This window comes from Heterocephalus glaber, unplaced genomic scaffold, assembly GCF_053883595.1.
Source record: "Heterocephalus glaber isolate CG9 unplaced genomic scaffold, H.glaber_assembly_v1.0 deba00000621, whole genome shotgun sequence".
Lineage (NCBI taxonomy): Eukaryota > Metazoa > Chordata > Mammalia > Rodentia > Bathyergidae > Heterocephalus > Heterocephalus glaber.
The window spans coordinates 11,802,602-11,820,260 of NW_028258153.1; the positions used below are offsets into that span (position 1 = coordinate 11,802,602).

At 34.7% G+C, this 17,659-nt stretch overlaps 1 protein-coding gene across 10 annotated transcripts in view; it reads right to left on the reverse strand.

Annotated features, from left to right (window-relative positions):
- Spag16 (sperm associated antigen 16) overlaps window positions 1–17,659 on the reverse strand; it is a 773,985-nt gene that overhangs the window by 735,277 nt on the left and 21,049 nt on the right. The window lies entirely within an intron of this gene.

Sequence of the window (17,659 nt, forward strand, 5' to 3'; positions counted from 1 at the left end):
AGTCATCTAAAATTCTATGACAGAAAACCTAAGTCTTCTGTCAATACTGATCAAATACAAGATGAGTTACCATTGCATAGTCACCCAAGGAGTTGAGCACTCAAAAACCTTTATCTTCCACAAATACAGATGTACAAGAAGGATATCTCTTAATTTACTGAAGAAATCTCAACATTTGTATGCATATACACAATGCTTAAATACAAAGTCAGCAACGACATACAGCACTTTTGTGGAATGAATTTGCAAAAAATGTTTAAAAAATATCTCCATGAAATTCTTTACACAATTTATACCTCTAGTATTGAAAATTATGTGAAAAAAACATATCAGTTAACAAGTTGTAAAAATAATATTAAAAATGTAAAATACTATAATTAAAAAACATAAGAAAATTCAACATACAGAAAAGTCTATTACAACCCTATATTATGGGAAATTGTATGTATGCTGTCTACACAAGCTGGCTAAATCTGATTATCACTAACTGTACTTTGAAGTCTTGCATCATGATGAGCCTACTTCTTTCAGGTTATGGCTTTCCTTGGAGAATACACTTACATTCACTTTTATGTGGTACCGCTCTATATTTTTTCATGATTTGATACACACTGAGATCAACATTCCCTATTTCCTCATTTTCTGTGCTTTGCTTCTATGGTGTGGACTGTATGAGTTAAGCTTGATTATATCAACTTCAATGGCTTGGAGGCTGCCCAGGGGACTGACTCAGCACACTTCTGGCTGTGTCGGGACGGTCATGGAGGTGTGAACCTGGGTAGTATATCTTGTTGCTGGCTCCTTCTCAGCCATTGCTTCCCTGCTCTTCTTGCCACCAGCCATTAACTAAGCAGCTTTGCTCCAGCCAGGCCCTTCAGCCATGATGTTCCTGCCTTTGAGCCTGCCAACCACGTACTGAATCCCCTAAAACTGTGAGCCAAATTAAACCTCCCCTCGCTTTAAGTTGTGGGTGTCAGGTGTTGTGTCCCAGCAATGGGAAGGCTGACTGATACAAAGACATTCAGAAATCATTCAGTATGAATTCATACACAGACCACATATTTGGTGGTGGAATGGCAGCACCACTGCATTGTCTTTTTATCCTGCTGTGCACATAATTATTTTCAAGCCAGTCAGTAATTTCACTAACTTTTTCAGTCACTTGTGGCTTTATTCACTTAAAGTTCTTGGAAATTCATCAGCTGGAAGGATTGTTGATGCAGACAAATAATGCATTTTTAAGCAATGCATGATACAGCCAAAGGCACTGGGCTGAATGGAAAAACAAGCTTTATTGACATTACACTGAAATTCATTTTTAGAAACTCTGATATCACCTAATCAGTCATTTAAGTCAGTCATTATGGTTTTGTGACTCAACTGAAGTTCATTTTCTTATAAAAAACGAAAACTCTACTAAATGTGTATATAAACATTTATACAGTGCTTCGCGATATCCAGGCATCAATATATAAATAGAAGCAGATACTTTTTAAAATTTTAGGATCTAGATGGGACATAAATTATATATACTCAAACACATACATACACAAACACACAAATACACACACAGAGGTGGTCATGGTAGTGCACATCTGTAATCCTATCACTCTGGAATGCTGAGGCAGGAGAATCCAAGTTCAAGCCCAGCCTAAGAAACCTAGTGACTTAAGACCCTGTCTCAAAATTTAGATAAATAAATAAATAAATATAGGGCTGGGGAGGTAGCTTAGTATAAAAGCTCTAGTAACAATCCCCACGATCACAACAAAAAAAGAAAAGAAAAAACAAAGAAATGAACACAAACAAAAAATAATAAGGACCATTTTGAAATTCACATATATTAGCCAAAGTGAAGTTTTCCATGCTTACTTTAGAAGTATGTCTATTTCTTGATAGTCAACATCTCTAAACAGGAACAATTCTCCATTTAATGTGCTTTGTAACACTGGAAGAACTTCTATATCAGTGAGGGTCTTTGATATTTAAGGTGGCTGGGCCTGTCAAATTCTTTTCATTCTCTAAAGAAAGGTATTTTTTGAGGGCAAACATCACTACCTGTAAAGTGGAGGGTGGAGTAAACATTTGAGCAATTTGGCAACTATCTGTATATAGTATAACTGAAAACACTCTAATCTCTTCTCCAGAATTCAGCTTTCTATAACTCTTATACAGCCCTTTCTTTACAAGTGGAATTGTGGATTTTAAGTTTTCAACATTCACGATATAAATCTTTCAACAATGTATCATTTGTAATTATGATCAGCACTGGATAAAGTATTGAACACAAATGAGGAGGAAAAGAAGGAGAAACAAGATGAAACAGAAAATAAAGAGAGGAAGAGGACAAGGAGAAGGGGAGGAGGAAGAGAAAAAGGAAGAACCAGAGGAGGAACAGGAAAAGGCTGACAATGAGAGAGGAGAAGGAAGAGGAGTGATTCATGTTACAGATACCTGAGGTAACAGCATTATTAGATACTCTGAAGAGATCACAGAGATTAGTTTGCCCTTTCCCTCTCATATACAACAGTAAAAAAGGAAATGTACAGATGCTTCAGTTGTTTTAATTATTATTATTTTAAAGTATTAAAAAATGGACCACAGGCATGGAAAACCTCCCCACACCCTGACTCTAGGCAAATAGATGATAAACAAGTGAACTGCACCTGCCAAGTTCACCTGCCACCCGCTGAGTCCACCTCCATGTTTGGGGGAAGGAGTCCCTAAGCCAAACCAGGAGCATGTCACATTCTAAATGCTGGCTGGAGGGAAGAATTCTTGAGCCTGGGACAGTTTGGGATATGACTGCAAGGAAAAAGGGGGGAAACTGATGTGACTGCCTGTAATTAGACCACAACTAAGAAGGGAATTGTGTGGGCACTCAGGCTTTATGGCATAGCGGTCATGTGGGAACTCCACATACAGTCTCTTGGAGTGCTTGATCTGGTACCCTCTTTGGATTTTTCTTTGTTGTTAATTTTTTTCCACTAGTTTAGTTGTTTATTTTTTTGTCTCTTCTCTTCTTCCTATTCTTTTTCATTTGTAGCTTCTGTAGCAATACTATTTTATTATTTTTTACTTGTTTCTCATACTTTTTAAATCTCTCAAGTTTTTCCCTCTATCCTACTCTGTCATTTATTCCTATCTTCTCTTGTTTTAACCTTCTGTCCTCTCTATTCTATCCTTTTTGCTCTTCCTTATTTTACTTAGCCTCTTATTTTCCATTGCCTCTTCTCCACAATACAGGTGCACAAATACATCAACCGGTTCTGACAACCTCGCAGCTCTCCTCAATCTCAATTTACACAACCCTCCTCCTACCTGTTCTCTCTCCAAGAAATATTTTCTTAAAACCCTCAATATTAACTCTTCGTTCCAATTATAAAAGATCCCCAAAATAATCTGACCCTTGTCTAATATTGTACCTATTATTATTTCTCCTACCTGACTCTCCTGCTAGTGATTTACACTCCTCTTTCACCCATCCTTCCAACTCTTCACCTCCCTTTACCTTCCACATCACAGACCAACTTCTAATAACAATAATGGGTGAAGTATAAATGTAAAGTTTAACATATGAAAACAAGACCAAAAAAGGTCTCCAAAAGGTCACAACTCTCCGAAAGAATCCAAGGCAGGTGCAGGAGGCAACATGGGAGAGGAAAAAAAATACTAAGTAGCTGAGATCTATGAATTTATTAAAGATGTAAAGAAATTTGTTGAGTTCAAAGAGGACATGACTCAAAAGTTCATGAAAATTATCATACAAAATGACCAATATAGACATGAAAGAAACAAATAATAAATCAAAAGAGCTAACCAAAACAGTTCAAAACATGAATGACAAATTTATCAAAGATATAGCTTCCACAAAAAAAGAATCAGATATAAAATACTGGAAAGAGAAAACTGTATAGATTTCATAAATTGCAGAATGATCAACGTGAAGACAGGGTTTCTAAAGTCAAGGACAAAATTGTAAATTATGATGAACTACTGACAAACCTTAAAAATGATAAGAAAACAAGAAAAATTCACCCATCAGCTATTAGACAATGCTAAGATAACCAATCTAAGGCTAATTGGAGTTCACCATGAATGCAATAAAAAATTTGTTTATAGAAATCCTAACAGAAAACATTCGAAGTATGAGGAAAGATTTTAAGATACAAGTAAATGAGACTTAAAGAACATCCACTACGATGAAGAAAGAAGATCCCCATCATGCATTTTAGTAAAAATTCTAGGTATCCAACAAAAAGTCAGAATTTTAAAAGCTGTCAGAGAAAAGCAAAATAATCACATGTAAAGGTAAACACCTTAGGACTACAGATGGCTTCTTAACACAAAATTTATATGCCAGGAGAGCTTACAGTATATTATTTCAAGCCCTAAACACAAACAAATTCCAACCCAGATTAATATACACAGCAAAACTTTCTTTCAAAATAGATGGAGAAATAAAGACATTCAATGAGAAAGAAAAACTTCAAAGGTTCATAAACACCAAACTAGCACTCCAGAAAATATTCAAGAATATCCTAGACCAGTGATGGTGAACCTTTTAGAGCTTTCAATGACAACAAACAGCCAGCTGCAGAATGTGTATTACAGGTTTGCCATCACTGTCCTAGACAGAGACAAAGAAACCTACAAAGCATAAAATTCACATGGAATAAATATATCAAAGAAACCAAACAGATAAACAACAACAACAAAAAAAACCAAAGAAAAACAATGGAGTCATCAACAGAAAAAGGAAGCAATGTTAGGTATAAATCAACACTTTTCATCAACAACTCTCAATGTTAATGAGCTAAACTCCCCAATTAAAATACGCAGATAGGTAGAATGGTTCACAAAACAGAATCCAACAATCTGTTGCATTCAAGAAACTCATCCAAAAAGATATTCATAGATTAGAAATCAAAGGATGGAAAACAAAATTTCATACACCAGGACCCACAAAACAGGCAGGGGTATCAATTTTACCTGCAGACAAAGTGAACTTCAAGCTATAACTTATCAGAGGAGATAAAGAAGGTTCACTACAGACTAGGTAAGGAAACAATTCAACAAAAAGAGATAGTACTTGCAAATATATATGTACTAAATATTGGAGCACATATTTTCATAAGACAATTACTGTAGGACATTAAAGATCAAGTAAAAAACACAATCATAGTAGGTGACTTCAATATCCCACTTTCACAACAGAACACAGACAGATCAATTAAACAAAAAAAATCAACAAATACCAGAGATAAACATCTTTGAACAAATGGACTTAATATGTATCTACATAGCATTCTACCCTACAACTACAGAATATACAGTCATCTTAGCAGCACACAGAAATTTCTCTAAAATAGACCTCATACTAGTTCATAAAGTCTGCTTAAAAATACAAAAGAATTTAAATCCCCCATGTTTACTATCAGAGTACTGTGCGGTGAACCTAGAAATCAATCACTGCAAAAACCACAGAAAATTTACAAACACATAGAAACTTAATAACACATTGCTGAACATCCAAGCGTCAGAGAAGGAATCAAGGAAGAAATTTAAACAATTTCTAGAGTCAAATAACAATGCCAGGACAACACGCCAGAACCAATGGTACACAAGGAAAGTAGTTCTAAGAAGGAAGCTCAGTACAATCAATGTTCACTTTAGGAAAAAAAAAAAAAGTGAGTACAAATAACCTAATGATGGACCTCAAGATACTCAAAAAACAACAATCCAAACCCGAACTGAATTTAAGAAGAGAAATCATATAGATTACAGGAGAAATTTTAAAAATTGAGAGCAAAAAAAATGCAACGAATCAAGGACTCAAAAGAGCTGCTTCTTTGAAAGAGTAAGCAAAATAGATAAACCCATAGTCAAATGTACCAAAGGAAAGAAAGAAAAGACTCATATCAATGCAATTAGAAATGAGAAATGTGAAATCACAATGAACATAACTGAAATTTGGAAGATAGTAACTACTATGAAAACTTGTATTCCAAAAAATTGAAATTCTTGACAAAATAGAGATTCCTAGATTCATGCAAATTATGAAAACAAAACCAAAAAGCTAGAAAAACAGGATTTTGAATGTTTTACATATAGAAATAATAAATATTTAAGGAAACAGGTATGATTAACCAGACATAAACATTATACAACATATATATGTACCAATAAATCACATAGCATCAACATAACAGATTTCTCAATGGAAACCTTAAAGGCCAGGAGTTCCTGGGATGACAGTTTTCAAGTCCTGAAAAAACTAATTGCCAATGTAGATTACTATATCCTGTAAGGCCATCCTTCAAAATCAAAGGAGAAATAAAGACCTTCTATCATAAAAATAAACGCAAGAAGTTCATGATCACCCGGCCAGTATTGTAGAAAATACTTAAAGAAATCTTAACCAGAAACAATGAAGACAACACCACCCACAAAGCCAAGGAAAGAATATACCTCATTGGGAGAGTAGTTAAATAAATGAGAAACAAAAATTGAATCAAACACTGGAAAAACAATAAAGTGACAACAATTAATGCATACCTTTTAATAATAACGCTCAATGTAATTGGTCCTAACTCTCCAATTAAAAGACAAACATTGGCAAACTGGACAAAAAAAAACAAGAAAGATCTATATGCTTCCTGCAAGAAACACATTGCATCTGCAGATATACACAGACTGAAAATGAAAGGATAGAATGTTAATCCCCCAGCTAGAGCCTGAAAGAAAACAAGAGTAGCTATATTTAAATCCAACAAAGTTGATATCAAACCAAAACTTGGCTGAAGAAACAAAGGAGGTCAGTACATATTGATAAATGGAACAATTCATGAAAACAGATAACAATTACAAATACATATATACCAAATATTGGCAAACCCAATTTCATAAAACAAACACTATTTGACATAACAAGATAGACACACAGGGGCTATTAATAACACACTCAAAAATAAGTCCACCAGATGACATTTCCACAAAGAAACATCAGAGTCAAGTTATACTATAGAGCAAATGAATTTAACAAATATCTAGTGATTAATCCACAAAAGCAAAATACACTTCTTTTCAGCAGCTCATAAAACTTTCTCCAAAACTGAACGTATTTTGAGCAATGAAGCAATTCTCAAAAATTGAAAAGAGCTGAGATAATCTCATGCATCCTACAAAATCACAATGGAATGAAACTAGAAATAAATAGCAAAAGACACCAAAGAAATGACACATACACATAGAAATTGGGTAATGCTCTCTAGGCTAGTTAATGGGGTCACAGACAAAATCAGGGGGAAATTTTTTAAAACTCATAGAATCAAATAAAAATGGAAACACAACATATCAGAATCTGTGGAATTCAATGAAAACAGTTCTAAGAGGGAAGTTTATAGCTAAGAGTACCTTCATTAGAAAAAGCAGAGTGATCCCAAGTAAATAAACTAAGCTACATCACAAAGTCCTAAAAAAGCAAGAACAACCCAGACCCAAAATCGGCAGAAGGAAAGAAATATTAACAATCAGAGAAGAAATTAATAAAATTCAGATGACAAATGATCAATGAATCAAAGAGATGGTATTTTGAAAAAATAAAAACTGTTATCCAAACATACCAAAAAAAGGCAAGGCACATATTAATAAAATTAGAAATAAAATAAGGTAAAATTATAAAACACTGAAATCGAGAATACTATTAGAAATTATTTTGAAAATATATTAGAATAAACCAAAGAACCTAGAAGAAATAGATAAATTTCTAGATACAGTGACACTTCAGTTCATGAATTTAATTCTTTCCACAATTCTGGAAAAGATGGCCACATTTGAGTTTGTGTGGGAAAGATGGCTGCGGTCATATTTGTCATCCAATGAAGTTTGAAAACAAAAAAAAATTTTGTCATATGCTTCTGTTTGTGAACCAAATTGTTCACAAACAAAAGGATTTGTGAACCGAGGTACCACTGTGACTTACCAAAACTAAACCAAGAAGATACACAATAAAGAGAATAATAAAAAGCAATGAAAATTGATGCAAATAGCTCTACCAGCTAAGAAAAGGTCAGAATCTAAAAACTTTACTGCTGAATTTTCTCAGAACTTTGGAGAGGAACTAAGGCCAATGTTCCTCAAACTTTCCCATGTAATAAAAAAAGAAGGAATGCCTCCAAGTTCATTCTATGAAATCAGCATTACTCTGATACGAAAACCAGGTTAGGCTTCAACAAAAGAAGAAAACTACAGACCAACATTTTTGATGAACATAGATACAAAAATCCTCAATAACATCCTTGCAAATAAAATTCAATAGATGTTAAAAAGATCGTTCACCATGAACAAATCAGTTTGATCATAGGAATAAAAAGATGGTTCAAGGGCCGGGGATTTAGCTCAGTGGCACGATGCCTGTCTCACAAGCACAAAGTCCTGAGTTTGATCCCGGGTACAAAAAAAAAAAAGATGGTTCAAGGCATGTAAATCAATAAATGTAATACACCACATAAATAAAATCAATGATAAAAATCACATTATCTCAACAGATACTGAAAAAGTTTTTGACAAAATCAACATCCCTTTATGATAAAAACCCTGATGAAAATAGGTATAAAAAGATCTTACCTCAAACTGATAAAAGCTATATATGACAAACCCCCAGACATCATAATAAAAGAAAAAAAATCCCAAAAAACAGTATTTCCTGTAAATTCAGGAGTAAGACAAGGGTCCCACATAGTTGAGAGGTGAGCCAGAATAATCAGGTAAGGTAAAGAAATAAAAGGATATTAATAGGAAAGGAAGAAACGAAAGTAGGCCCATTTGCAGGTGATATGATTCCTTACATAAAAGACTCCCAAAAAAACCTGACCAGAAAATTTTAGATCTGATAAATTAAAGTATCAGGATGGAAAAGCAACACAGGAAAACCAAAAGTGTTCCTGTACACTATAAACAACAATAGCATGTGAGTCCACTGAGAAAGAAATTGGGAAACCAACTCCACAATAGTTTCAAAAATACTATATATCAAGGAGCAAACCAAAAAAAAAAAGGAGAAAGATTTTTACAATGAAATTGCAAAACAATGAAAAAAAAAACTGAAGAGGGCATCAGAACATGTAAAAAGACCTCCTCTGTTCATGCATTAGCAGAACTAATTTTGCTCAAATGACCATATTACCAAAATATATCTGCAGATTCAGTGTAATTCCTATTAAAATACCAACATTCTTCACAGAGCTAGAAACAGCAACAGCAACAATGAAAAACCTAATCCTAAAATTCATGTTGAATCAGAAAAGGTTCTGAATAGCCAAACCATTCCAGAGCAAAGAGAACACTGCTGAAGGCATCACGATACCATATTTAACATTAGAATACAAAGCTGTAGCGAAAAAAAAAAAAAGACATGGTAGTGGCACAAAAATAAAGAATAGAACAGAAGACACAGAAATAATCGCATTTGCCTAAAGCTACTGTATTTTCCCAAAATAACACCAGGTCTTATTGTTTGCTCCAAAAGATGTAAGAGGGCTTATTTTCAAGGGATGACTTATTTTTTCATATACATCAATCTACATTATTCCTATACAACAATCTACATTTATTCATGTACAAAAATCTACATTTATTCCAAAACAGTAATGTCATCTTCTTCTGATGATCATCACCATAACTCTCCACACCAGAATTCCAGCCTAAATTTTTTGCGACTCCGTATCTTATAGAACCATTGGCCTCAATCTGTCATGTCCAGCTATAGAAGTCTCCTTGAATAAGCACTTCTTCTCCATGTAGCCTACTCATAGTGCACTGGCAACACAGCTGTCAGTGATTTTTATCCCATAAATTCTTCATGTCATGACCTCTTGAAGGGTGGGCATTCACAAAGTTTCCATTTAATCCAGTGTTAACTGAAGACTTATGAAACAGAAATACCAACAAAAATTATGACAATTAAGAATGATGATCCACAGACAAGTGACAAAAAGTTGCAGGCACCAAAATTCAAAAAATGTTTTATTTCTCATGAGTTTTAAATTATGTCCATTATAACACATGACAAATTGAATTAGGAAGATTCATATTAGGAACAACCACATCTGTCCTTCATCAAGTCCACACATTATTCATGCGTTGTGTCTGTACTTCGATTGGTCATTTAGTGATAAGTCTCCAGTTCATCTGTTTAAAAAGGTGTTTACCTCTTGTCCAAAGGGGCCTGCTTGGGTATTTACAAATACTTAATTTATATTATCACTTATTTAAGTATTAATGTCAACAACAATATTAATTTATATTTAATTATGTATTAATATTATTATTTTATAATTCAATATGTCTGTCAAGCATTGCAAAGGATGTACTAAATGCATCTGTCTGGCTGACCATCTTAACTGGGGCTTGTTTTTGGGGAAGGGCTTATATTACAAGGATCGGGAAAAATCATGGTAGGGCTTATTTTCCAGTTAGGTCTTATTTGGAGGGGAAATATGTACATAATATGTCCCACAGAGGCCCAAAATATAAGTTAGATAAAAGCCTTTTTAACAAATGGTGCTGGGAAAAATGGATATCACTTGTAAAAGACTGAAAGTCTATCCCTATCTTTCACTCTGTACTAGAAATAAATCAATAAGGATCACAGACCTTAATACAAAACCAGAAATTTTGAACCTGCTGGATGATGACAAAGTGGAAACACTTGAAGGCATAGGTGTAAACTTCCTGAATGACCCCCATACCATAGAAAACAATATTGAGAACAAACAAATGGGATTACATCAAAGAAAAAAGCTTCTTTACAGAAAAGGAAACAAAAGAGTGAAGAGATAACCTACAGAACGGGAAAAAATCTTTGCTAGATACTTTTCTAATAGATTAATATCTAACTATATATACCTACTCTTCTTATAGAGCACTAATTCTTATTATACAATATACTATATTATATGACTATTATATTAATATATTAAGTGTAACATATTAGTTATATTACTATATTATACTTAATGTTATATCTTATAATTAATATATTAACGTATCTATAAATAAATTTAAAAATTTACCCCCTCCCAAACAACTCAATCGAAAATGGACAACCTGAATGGACAATTCTCAAAAGAAATGCAAATAGCCAATAAGCACACGAAAAATGTTCAACCTCTTTAGGCATTAAGGAAATGCAAATCAAAACTACACTGAGAATCTGTCTCACATCAGACAGAATTGCTATCAAGAATTTAAAAGCATGGCATACTTCTTCAATCATATTCTAGGCCTCTATCCTCTTTTATCATTTCCATCCTTTATGCCCTTTTTTCACTTCTAAAAATATTTCCTCTAAGATTTCCAACTGTGGAACATGTGTATTAACAGTTGTCTCTCCCCAGCACCTAGAGGGAGGCTCCCTCGCCACCATTACATGCTCCTAGGGCAGAGAAGGTGAGCCAGTCCCAGCACCCAGACAGGGGCTCCCCCGCTGCCATTCCACACTCCTAGGGCAGAGAAGGTGAGCGGCATGGGCGCAAGAAGCAACCCCCCCCCCGCCCATGGAAATGAGAAGACACATAAACAAGCCTCAAAAACAGACTTCCAGATCACCTACAGCAACCCCAAAGGGAAACAAGATGGAACAATCTGATACTCAACCACCTGGACTCTCTGAACTGGCAACAAAGGAGGATCTGGGAAAAATGAAATCAGAAATAATTACTCAGATAACAGCAAAAATTGTGCTCATAGTGCAAGACATGATTAATAAATCTAGAGAGGACACAGATAAAAAAAATAGAGGATCTGAGGAACATGATGGAATCCCAACACAGGAAACAAATGGAATCCATAAAACAGATGCAAACAGATTTCCAGGAGATTAAAAACTCCATCGAAAGTCTATGCAGCAGAATGAACCAATGTGAGGATAGAATTTCACATAAAGAAGATAAGATTGCAATTAGTAACCAGGAAAAGAAAAATTGCTTTAAAATTGTAAGGGAACATGAGAAATTAATCCAGCAGCTGCTAGACAATGCAAAGAAGAATAACATAAGACTGATTGGAGTCAATGAAGAAACAGAAGAGAGGGCAGATGACATAAAAAAAAAAAACTGTTCACAGAAGTGATGATAGAAAACTTCCCAAGCAGGGGAAAAGAACTTGACATACAGATAAGTGAGGCATATAGGACTTCACCTAGCCTTGATCAAAAAACATCTACACATAGGCATATAATAGTTAGGATTCCAGAAATCCAACAGAAGAACAAAATTCTACAAGCAGTCAGAGAAAAGAAACAAATCACATACAAAGGAAAGCCCATCAGAATCACAGCAGACTTCTCAATGCAAACCCTCAAGGCAAGAAGGGCTTGGAGTCATGTATTTCAAGCCCTAAAGGAAAACAGCCTCCAACCCAGATTGATGTACCCTGCAAAACTATCTTTCAAAATGGATGGAGAAATAAAATACTTTCATGATAAAGAGCACCTCAGAAACTTCATGAATACCAATCCAGCAATCCAAACAATCTGACAATACCCTAGGAAAAGACAGTGAGGATCACAACCCCAGGAAGCCCAGCAGAATGAATCCATTAGGTGTGACAAATTAAATGCAAAGGGGGAGAATCCAACAAAAAGAAAAAGTCATGACAAGGCTTTTAAAACTTTTAACTTCATCTCCCTAATGAGTGTATAATTCAATCTTGTTATTGTACTGATTAGTATTTTTCTGATTCTAGAATTGCACACCTTTCCTTGTGCTGTACTGGCTATTTATTATCATCTTATGTCTACTTTTTAATTGGGTTGTCTATTAATGAGCTGTAAGAGTTCTTTATATATTCTGCTCATAGGTTATATGCATTGTAAATATGGTCTGTTTAAGGACTTTTCATTTTAATGATGTCATTTAAAGTTCTAAATTTTGATGGAATCTCATTTATCAATTTTTTTCTTTTATACATCATGTTTTTTGTATCCTAGGAAGTTCCTGCCTACCCTAAATTCATAAACATTTCCCTTATAATTTCTTCTTAAAGATTTATACTTTTAGGCTTTCATATTTCAGTTCATAGATCCCTTCAAGTTATTTTTATGTATGGAAATAAAGTGCTGAGGTGTTCTAGTGTCATTTGCTGAAAACACTATCTTTGCCTCGGCTCTTAAATTGAGTTTATATTTTATAAAATGTTAATGTTAAATAATCTTTCAAAACTCAGTGGACCATATATGTGTGGTTCTATTTCTAGATTCTCTGTTTTATTCCAAAGATCTATATGTCTTTAGGGCCAGGGATTTAGCTCAGTGGTTCTGGCGCCTGCCTCGAAAGCGCAAAGTCCCGAGTTCAATCCCCGGTACAGAGAAAAAAAAAAAACGATCTATATGTCTTTCCTTACAACACTGCCTTGATTACTGTAGCTTTAGAAGAAGTCTTAAAATTAGGTACTAAACGTCTTCCAACACTGTTTGTTTTTTTTTTAACTTTTCTAGGTCCTTTGTACTCCTACATAACTTTTAAATTTCAATATCCAATTCTTCATTTATAGCAAGTATACATAGGCCTGAATTGTTATATATACCTTGTGTTTTCTAATCCTGCTAAATTCAAATACAAGTTCTAGGGGCTCCTAGAGATTTCTTAGTATTTTCTCTGTAGATGTTCATTTCATCTACATATAAAGATTTAGCTTCTACCTTGCCAATCCTATCCTAATTGTGTCATTTTATTGCCAGACTATTTTGGTTTGGGCCCAGGTTTCAAAGTTTAATGGACAGATGAAGAGTAAGCGTATCTGCCCTTGTTCCCCACCTTAAGAAGAAAGCACTGTATCTTCTCCATTCATATAAGGCGTTTTTGCTGGAAGTATGGAGTACATGTCTTTAATCTGTTGAGAACGTTCTGTTCTACTTCTAGTCTCCTCATAGCTTTTCCTATGAACAGCTGTGGAATTTAGTCCAATACTTTTTCTCCAACTAGTGACAGGATCATATGGCTTTTTCCTTTCTTCTGTTAAAATGATGACTTTTGGGGGTGGATCTTCCAATGCTGAACCAACACTGCCATCCCTATAACAAAATCACTTTCTACATACTGCCAGATCTGACTTCTAATAGTTTGCTTTGTTAAACAAATTTTTACCTATGTTCATACTTTTTTCTTCTATTATCTTTATCTAGTTTTAGGATTTGCACAATGTTGATTTCCAAAAATGAGGGGAGAAGTGTTCCTTCTTTTTTCTGCTTTAAATGTTTGATATAATTCATCAGCTAAAATGTATATGAGCCTGTTATTGTCATGTAGGAAGGTTTAAAGCTAGGAAAATACTTTCTTTAATAGGTGCTATTCAAATTTTATATTTCCTCCAGCGTTAGCTTCATTAATTTGTCTTCCAAGGTAATTCTTAGAAGTTGTCAAATTTATTACAAAACAAATTTTTGAAATATGTTTTCTATATCCTTTTAAATTTTGTAAAATCTGTGGTAATGTCTCCTAGGTCTTGATATTTTAATTTTAAAAATGTATAATTGGTATTGTGTAATAGGAAGTAAAGGTCTAAAGGAGCAGGGGAAGTGGGAGGGGTAGGGGAAAGGAAAGAAGGGAAAAGAAAAAATATGAGAAAAGGAAAAAAATGGAAACAAAATATTTGCAAATAGAGAAGGGTGGAGGGGGTGAAGGGAGAGCAGGGGAAGGGGAAAAAATATAAGAACCAAGATACTCATGTAATGGTACAAGATCCCAATGATGTATGTAAATGTATTTTACACCTAAAATGTACCAATAAACTTAATGGGGGAATAGAAAGAATTTAAAAACATGTAAACAAACAATAAATGCTGGAAAGGATGCAGGGAAAACAGAGCCCTCTTAATTGTTATTAAGAATGTAAACTAGTACAACTATTATGGAAATAAGTATGGATATTCTTTAAAAAGCTAAAAATAGAAATACTACTTGGTCCATCTATACCACTCTTGAGTATAACTTTAAAGAATTAAAGACAGCATATTTCAGTGATATATGTATACCCATATTTATAGTAGCACAATTCACACCAGCTAAGCTGTGGATACAACCTACATGCCCACAAACAGATGAATGGTATTGAGTATGTGTTATCACACACAATAGAACATTATTCAGCCATAAAGAAGAATGAAATTATGTCATTTGCAGGAAAATGGATGGAACTGAAGTCCATTATATGGATAAAATAAGCCAGACACACAAAGTTAAATATATCATGGTTTCTCCTATTTGAGAACCATAAAATGCAAATAAACAAATGAATAAAATAAAGGTGAAATGATATAAAACTAGAAGATAGATCTTAAAAAGGGGGAAGGGAACCAGGGGAAGATGAGGGAAGAAAGGGATGGGGGTAAAGGAATTCAAAGTGACGAATACATGCTACATGCATGTACCCATTCTCCCAAACAAACATCACTACTCTGTATTATAAACATCCAAAATAAGTCTTTAAAAAAAGATTGCAGGGAAAAACTAGTCATGATACTATTACAAAAGTTAGATAGAAATATTATAAATAGAAAACTTCATTATATGAATAAAAAATATTTTCATACCGTTTTGGGGGGTATGTGTGTGTGCGCGTATGTGTCACTACTGCGGCTGAACCAGGTGCCAGTCCATCCTACTTTTTCAGAGTGTCTACACAACCCAGTGAGAATTTATTTGTGTAAAACTATCCCCAAGTAAACAAAGTATATTACTCTAAAAAAGAAAACTAAAATTAAAATAATTTTACAAGAAATGTTACAAATTTTCTTATTTGTTAGTAAAGACTACTTATTGAATAGGTGACATTCAAGTAAATTTTTATCTTGCTTATAACACAGGTAATAAAAGCTTAGACAAAAGTAAACTGATTTTATATACAATAATTATTCTTTAAAACAGAAAGCACATGCCACAATTCAAAGGGGCCTTTTGAAGAATGAAGTATTATAAAAATAAAAAGCAAATTTTTAAAAAGTACAGCAAATATGCTTATAATAAAATGAATCCATATTAAATTTTAACAGCTTAAGGCAAATATTTGTGAATTTTCTACATAGTATTGTTTCTCCAAAGAACTAAAACACCAAGTTAAAAAAAAAAAAACTAAATGAACTTAACCATCCTGACTATGCCATGAATTTATAAAGTTAACTCTGGCAAAGTTATGCTTTTTTAAAGCTTGCAACAAGAATTACAGATACTTAGTGCAATAGATATAATATCTAACGCATTAAATTTGGTTACATTTTGAATGAAGAATGTCCCTTAAAGCTTTACATACTCCAGTGAAGGTGATTAGATCACGTGGGTGCTATACTCATTGGTGTGAGTTCACTGCTCAGTGTGCTATTGGAAGATGGAGCTTGGTAAGAAGAGGTGGGTCATCAGGAAGCATGACCTGGAAGTGTGTGTCTCCCTCCCTGGCTCCTCCCTTCTCCCTCTGCTTGCTGGCTGCCATGACATGAGCAGCTTTTCATCTGCCACACATCTCTGTCATGCCATTTGTGCATTGGGAGTCAGCTGATCATGGATACAAACATGGGCCAAAAGTAAACCTCTTCTCCTTTAAACTGTGGGTACTGAATATTTTGTCTTAATGACAAGAAAGTGACTAAGACAAATTTTGGAACCAGAAGTGGGGCTATTGCTGAGGCCACCTGATCATGAGGTTCAGAAGTCTTTAGAACTGATTCACAGAGGAAATTTCATGGCAACTCAGAATTCAGGGCCCTACTGGGGCTTTTACCCAGCTCTACATTGAGAATCAAGAGCAAATGGTACAACAGGGTAGTTTTTTGGGGGGGTTTTTTTGGTTTTTTGGTACCGGGGATTGAACTCGGGTCCTTGCGCTTGTGCAACAGGTGGCAAAGCAGGGTAGTTTTTAAAGTTTTGAGTTTGTAAAGCTGCAGTCTGTAAAGTTTTGGCCAAGCAGAGCTCTGTTGATGAAAACATTAAAGTTATAAGAGAAGTCAAATGCTTTATATCAAGACAAGTGAAAAATGCTTTGAGGCCATCTAAAGAATCGGCAATACGCTTTATAGGCTAAGAGGTACAAAATTGAAAGGTTTTTCTTGGAGAAGAGAGCCCCAGGGCACCCTAGAGGAGAAAGGATAGCTAGGGAATTTGTTTGCCAGAATTTGGTTTACAATGCTCAGCCATCCAAATTCAGATGCTTCTGCAGTCATGATACAAAGTGGTCCAGTTATTGTTTGAGCTGGCAACAGACCTTGGCATCATCCAAGTGGTGCTGGTTTTACAAGTATGCAGAATGCAAGAGTTGTGGGATCAGGGAGGCTTCTACCCAGATTTCAGAAGAAGGTCCTGGAGGTCAACCAGTGTGCCTCTGAGAGGTCATTATGTGAAGCTATGAGAGTGAAGCTGAAAGTGCCCTGCAGATGCCAAGAATTTGGACAATCAAACAACACTGAACATCCACAGGCAGTGAGAGCAAAGCTACCCCAAGAGAGACGCCATGAGGGCCCCAACCAGAAAAGCCATAGGGAAAGGGCTGCTCAAGTTGATTGGAATACACATCCTTTACCGTGGCTGCCAAACTTGTAGTACCAAGACTGAATTGTTGCCCCTGTTGGGTTTTTGTCTTGCTGTGGTCCCATTTCTTTCTGTCTTTCTAC